Source organism: Gouania willdenowi, chromosome 11, assembly GCF_900634775.1.
Source record: "Gouania willdenowi chromosome 11, fGouWil2.1, whole genome shotgun sequence".
NCBI classification, from domain to species: domain Eukaryota; kingdom Metazoa; phylum Chordata; class Actinopteri; order Blenniiformes; family Gobiesocidae; genus Gouania; species Gouania willdenowi.
Window position 1 is genome coordinate 29,586,038 of NC_041054.1, and position 6,443 is coordinate 29,592,480.

Consider the following 6,443-nt stretch of genomic DNA (forward strand, 5'->3'; position numbering starts at 1 on the left):
AACCAATATGAGCAAAAAGGAAATGTTTGAAACAGCAGACGTAAAAAAGCATTTGATCAAAGCTGAAAGCATTGAGAAAGTGCTGATGGGATCTGAACATGTGACACCATGAGTTGGAGGTTGTACGAGTGGTTTGGAAAATTCTTCTTTTTTTTTTTTTACATTTTGCTTTGCAACATACAAGACAATACACAGGAACAGACAACCCGACAGCATAGATCCAGGGGTGTGTGTGTGTGTGTGTGTGTGATTTGTGGGAGTAATAATAAACAAAAAAACATAAGATAAATATATATATATATATATATATATATATATATATATATACACACATGTATAAAAATAGATATAAAGTAAGAAAAAAGTCAGAATATATCCATGATATGGCCATACCAGCCTGTCATTGCCCGATCCCGTTAGATCTTGGAAGCTAAGCAGGTCTGGGTCTGGTTAGTAGTTGGATGGGAGACCACTGAGAATTCCAGGTGCCACAGTGGGGTGGCAGTCGCTGCAGTGGTATCTGTCATTGTGTCCTTGGGCAAGGCACTTCACCTACATTAGTATGAATGTCGTGTGTGAGTGAGTGTTGGTGGTGGTCGGAGGGTCCGATGGCGCACTATGGCTTCCGTCAGTCTGCCCCAGGGCAGCTGTGGCTACAATAGTAGTTTGCCATCACTAAATGTGGAGTGAAAGAATAATGCCTTAATTCTGTAAAGCGTCTTTGAGTGTCGATGATAAAGCGCTATATAAAATTGATGCATTATTATTATTAACAAAATACATATAATAATAGCTGACATAATGATACAAGTTTTATATACACACACTGAAAAATGGTCTAACAGCTGTTTATATATATATATATATATATATATATATATATATATAAAACAATCTGTATAATTAAATATTACATATAAGACAGGACAATGGTAGAATGAATATACATCATATATAATAAAGACAGTACAGTAAAAATGAAGTGGCAGCCATGGTTTGGAGAATTCAAAGTGTGATCTGAGAAATGTGACATTTTAAACTTTCAACTCCTCACAGAGACGTCATGGACTCTGGAGCAGCTTCAGGTTGGACTGGTTTCACATATTTTATACTGGGAAGGAATGAGAGCGTGGAAGAGTCCTCACAATAGAGTCTGTAGATGAAGAACTGACCAACATCTGAAACATCCATCTATACAGGGCTCGAGACTGTGACCAAAATGGTCGCATATTCGAGTGTATTTTCAGTGAGTGCGAGTGAAAATTTTATCTGGTCACATCCATGCAAGTTCGTATAGGGTGACGTTATTTTATACGGAGCAGCTGAGTTCCTCGTCACGTCCCACAAAGTGCACTTCTCTTTCTCTCTCTCTCTCTGCGCTGCGGGATAAACGTAAAAGCGTCTATAAACAGGCACTGAAATCTGCTGACAGCTTGGTTGACCGAGGATTTCGGAGTGGAGGCTGGTTTGACCGCAGTGCTGCGGGTGAGAAGACGGTTGTACGCTCACGCAACTTTGCTGCGGGTAATGCATCGGTGAATGAGCAGAGTATAAACACCAATGTGATCCTTTGGAGTGCTTGCGTTCCGTGAACAGAACCAGGCATAACGACCCTTCACTGAGTGCACGCTCACATTGAGAGCAGCAGTAAAAAGGAAGAATATGTGCTGAGCTCAGCGATAGAGCGTACACACTCATCAGAATCATCATAGAGGGACCAGAACTGATGGACTATGATGGCAGGACAGATGTTCAGCTGTGGTTCTCCCAGAGCAGGGGTCTGCAACCTGTGGCTCTGGGGCCTAATGTGGCCCTTTGACTCTTTTGCAATGGCTTCCTATAGCTTAAAAACAAAAAAACTATTGAAATAAATAGTTTTTCGTTTTGTTTTTTTACAAAGGCTATTAATGATTTATGACAAATAAAATCAAGATATAACAATTTGTTATCCTAAAATAAATCACAATGTGCAATGACTCAGCACTTTCCTACTTCACCTCCTCCAACATCTACAGACCATCAACTTTCCTGCACCTGTGACTAACCTTAAGTTTTAAATCCCTGGTAAGAAACTAAACCAACAAAAACACTATTCTGGAAGAAAATAGAGATTTTAATTGTGTGGTAACAGATTCATTTAACCACCAATGTACAGGTTAAATATGCATGTTTTATGTGTGGCAAGAAATGAGTAATTAGCATGTGTTGATCACATGATCATGTGTTATCAAAATCAAGTTACTTTTTGTAGCTTTTCAAATACATTAACTAAAAAAAAATATTCTTTATATAACATTGTGTCCATGTAAACTGAGATGTGTAAGAATTTAAAGATGAAAGAAAGATGCTACGTTGGTTATGCTACTGTTAAGTTAATTCAAGTACAGCATTTCTGCAAAATAAAAAAACAGAATACATACAGTATAACCTGTTGTTATGCTTTGCTGTTTTTTAAAAACATTTGTTACATCTTCTTTTAAAATTATATAAAATAAATTACCTGTTGTAGAAAAACTTAATAATATTGACACTAAAACATTAGAACATTTAGCAAATATCTCAAGTCAATCTTTACTTCATACAAAACTACAGTACGTCAGTTAAGTCAACTATTCATCAGCATGTATGTCTATGCTGTACACTCTCCCCACCTCCGCTCAAAAAAAAGGAAAAAAAGGTGCAACCAAATTCTGTGCTGCTGCGACCAACTGAAAAAGTTAGTGTAGAGCCCTGCAATATATCTAGTATCTCTCTATCTATCTTGTATCTATCTATATACTTCTATTTATCTAGTATCTATCTATCTTAAGCTTGTATCTATCTACCTCTCTATATCTATCTATCTATCTATCTACCTCTATATATCTATCTATCTATCTATATACTTCTATATATCTAGTATCTATCTATCTCTATCTATCTATCTATCTATCTATCTATATAAAAATAACCTTCACGAATATAAAATTCAAAGGAGAAATACTCAAGCAAAGAAATAAACTCAAGGGAACGAAGGTGTACATCAATGAAAACCTGACGAAACAAAATGCAAGCATTGCATGGAAAGCACGCCAAATAAAAAAAGAAGGAAAGATTATGAAGACTTGGTCAAAAAACTGCAGGATTTACATCCTGGAAGAAGAGGACGGAAAACCAGTTCTCGTCAAAACGATGGACAACTTGGGAAAATACGAAGGATCCACCTAAACAACAACACTACTGATGGTAATCATGGATATGGACCCAGATCTATATAAACACTGGAAATAAAACTCAGACTGTGATTATTTTACGGAGACCAATTTAAATGTGAAACCAAGAGTAAAAAAGGTCTGTCATTTATTCATTTCAATTGCTAGGTGGTGGGGTGATTAAGGATTACATTAAATTTAAATTCAAAGTGTTTATTGTCATATGTGCAGTTAGAAACACGTTTTTTTCTTTTTATACAATGAAATTACTGCCTTGCTTATGAGCTGGGATATAATAATGTGTTTATACAAGTTAAATCTAACAGTGGAAAATACAACACTGCCAATAAAACTAACAACAGCAGTTAGAAACACGCTTATGAACTAAGATATATTACATTAAAATACTGCCTTGCTTGTGAACTGGGATGTAGTGATGTGTTTATACAAGTTGGATCTGATCCCATCATCAGACAGTGGAGGATACAACACTGCCAATGGAACTAACAACAGCTGGATTACCCTTGATGTAGAGACAAAACAAGGTGACATTGTGGATGAAAAGGGAAAAACCTTCCAAACACCTTCGAAAGAGGAACTATTCTTGAACTGGAGGAATGCTAACAACGTCTGACAGGGAACAAGGCCAACACAAACAAAGATAGAGAGGACAACACTGACTACAGATGGACGTTCAGAAGAAATCAAGAATGTTTGACCAGAGAGACATGTAAACCCATGTAAATTTGCGATGGTAAAACAGGGGACGGGACCCGGATAAGCAAACTGCTTCTCTCGTCTCCTTTTTCGGCATGTACAAAAAAAGAAAAAAAAAGAAAAAAAAAAAAAAAGTGAATGTAACCATGTCGGAAATAAACTGAATAAATAAAATAAATAAATAAATCTTAAGCTTGTATCTATCTACCTCTATCTATCTATCTATCTATCTATCTATCTATCTATCTATCTATATACTTCTATATATCTAGTATCTATCTATCTTAAGCTTGTATCTATCTACCTCTATAAATCTAGTATCTATCTATCTATCTTAAGCTTGTATCTATCTACCTCTATCTATCTATCTATCTATATACTTCTATATATCTAGTATCTATCTATCTTAAGCTTGTATCTATCTATCTCTATATATCTATCTACCTATCTACCTCTATATATCTAGTATCTATCTATCTATCTTAAGCTTGTATCTATCTACCTCTATATATCTAGTATCTATCTATCTATCTTAAGCTTGTATCTATCTACCTCTATATATCTAGTATCTATCTATCTATCTTAAGCTTGTATCTATCTACCTCTATATATCTAGTATCTATCTATCTATCTTAAGCTTGTATCTATCTACCTCTATATATCTAGTATCTATCTATCTTAAGCTTGTATCTATCTACCTCTATAAATCTAGTATCTATCTATCTATCTTAAGCTTGTATCTATCTACCTCTCTATCTATATACTTCTATATATCTAGTATCTATCTATCTTAAGCTTGTATCTATCTATCTCTATATATCTATCTACCTATCTACCTCTATATATCTAGTATCTATCTATCTATCTTAAGCTTGTATCTATCTACCTCTATATATCTAGTATCTATCTATCTATCTTAAGCTTGTATCTATCTACCTCTATATATCTAGTATTTATCTATCTATCTTAAGCTTGTATCTATCTACCTCTATATATCTAGTATTTATCTATCTATCTACCTAGTATCTATCTATTCATCTATATTTGTGTGTTGAGCTCTGTTCCTGGAGGTCTGCTGTCCTTCCTGTTTCAGATGTTGATCAATTCTAAACTACTTCTACAGTCGACAAACACAGAATTCAAGTTCTGAAATGGAAAATGTGATCTTTTTTATCTAATTATTTACAGCTTTTCTTAGTGGTGTTGTTACATTTCTCACATTCATGGCTCTACTGCACACATGACTAACTATTGAGGCTGTCTGTTCATAAGAATCATACAATGACAGCACATTTGGATTCACTCACACATTGACTTTGGACACAAAGGCTGAGTCATTTGGAACTTCAGCACACACACACACGTGCACACACACACACACACAGTAGACTTTGGACTATAACCAAGACAATAGTTAATCATCAGCTGTCTGATCAAAAAGCATTTACTACGACATCAACATGGAAAGAATTAAAGATAATCTACTTCTGTGTTTCTTGTCATATTGTCTTTCTCTATCAGACTGAAGGTCATTTGAAGGTCTTCAGTTAGAACATAAATAAAGCTCATTTTAGTTTCTCTTTTATTTCTGTGGCCTTGTTTAAAAGAAAACATCTGTTTGTTCATTAGCTCTGATTGCTTTAAGCTAAATGGATATTTGTGTTTGTCTGGCATTTATGTGTCAAACTCAAAGCCCGAGGGCCAAATCCGGCCGTTGGAGCCTCTAATTTGGCCCACTGGAGAAAGTGAAAATGACAGAGAAAACATGAATCATTGTGTAAATGAAACTCAACAATATTTACAGGTTCTCACAGTTTTCCTGGTGCTTTTATCACATGATTGCAGTCATTTTTAATGTTAAACTGTTGAAAAAATTCCAAATTCTTACAAAATCCTTACATTTTCCTCAAATTATGACATATTTGCCTTAATTAAATAGAAAGTGGTCAAAAAATCTAGGAAATTCAAAGTGTAGATCCTGTTGGGACTGATATATGTCACTTATTGCTTGGATATTGTTGTTTTGTTACATATTCAGTATTTTATGTCTACGTAGAAGTACAAACTATGGCACAATAATGTTGAAATTACTGGTTTTCCAGCTTTAAATCTGTGGCCCTCTTGTGATCAAACTGCTCTGTATTTGGCCCCTGAACTAAAATGAGTTAAACACCCTGGTCTGGGGCCTCCAAATCACTAGAACAGCCCCTGACTGCAGGAATCACAGCAAAGCAACGCAGCAGCGTCTCCACCTCTCTAATAACACTTGCTTAGCTTAGCTTAGCTTGGCTAATGGGAAAGGAGGAACAGGATAAACATACCTGTCAGGTGGTGTCACTGACGCTGAATGGACAGGTGAGCTCTAACTCAGCAGGTCAAGTTGGGGGAACGAGGCAACAGCGGCAACAAAGGGCAACAGCAGCATTGAGAGCAGGTGATAAAATGTTGTTGGTCTCTGAGTGTGTAAACACGTCTGTTACAAACTCCACTAACGAACCACAGACAAGACGCTGGGACACAAGGAAGTGGAAACGA

The 6,443-nt window shown here is 35.8% G+C and overlaps 1 pseudogene; it reads left to right on the forward strand.

Annotated features, from left to right (window-relative positions):
* Positions 1-379: 379 nt before the first annotated feature.
* Positions 380-497, forward strand: LOC114472716 (uncharacterized; annotated as a pseudogene).
* The last annotated feature ends 5,946 nt before the right edge of the window (positions 498-6,443 follow it).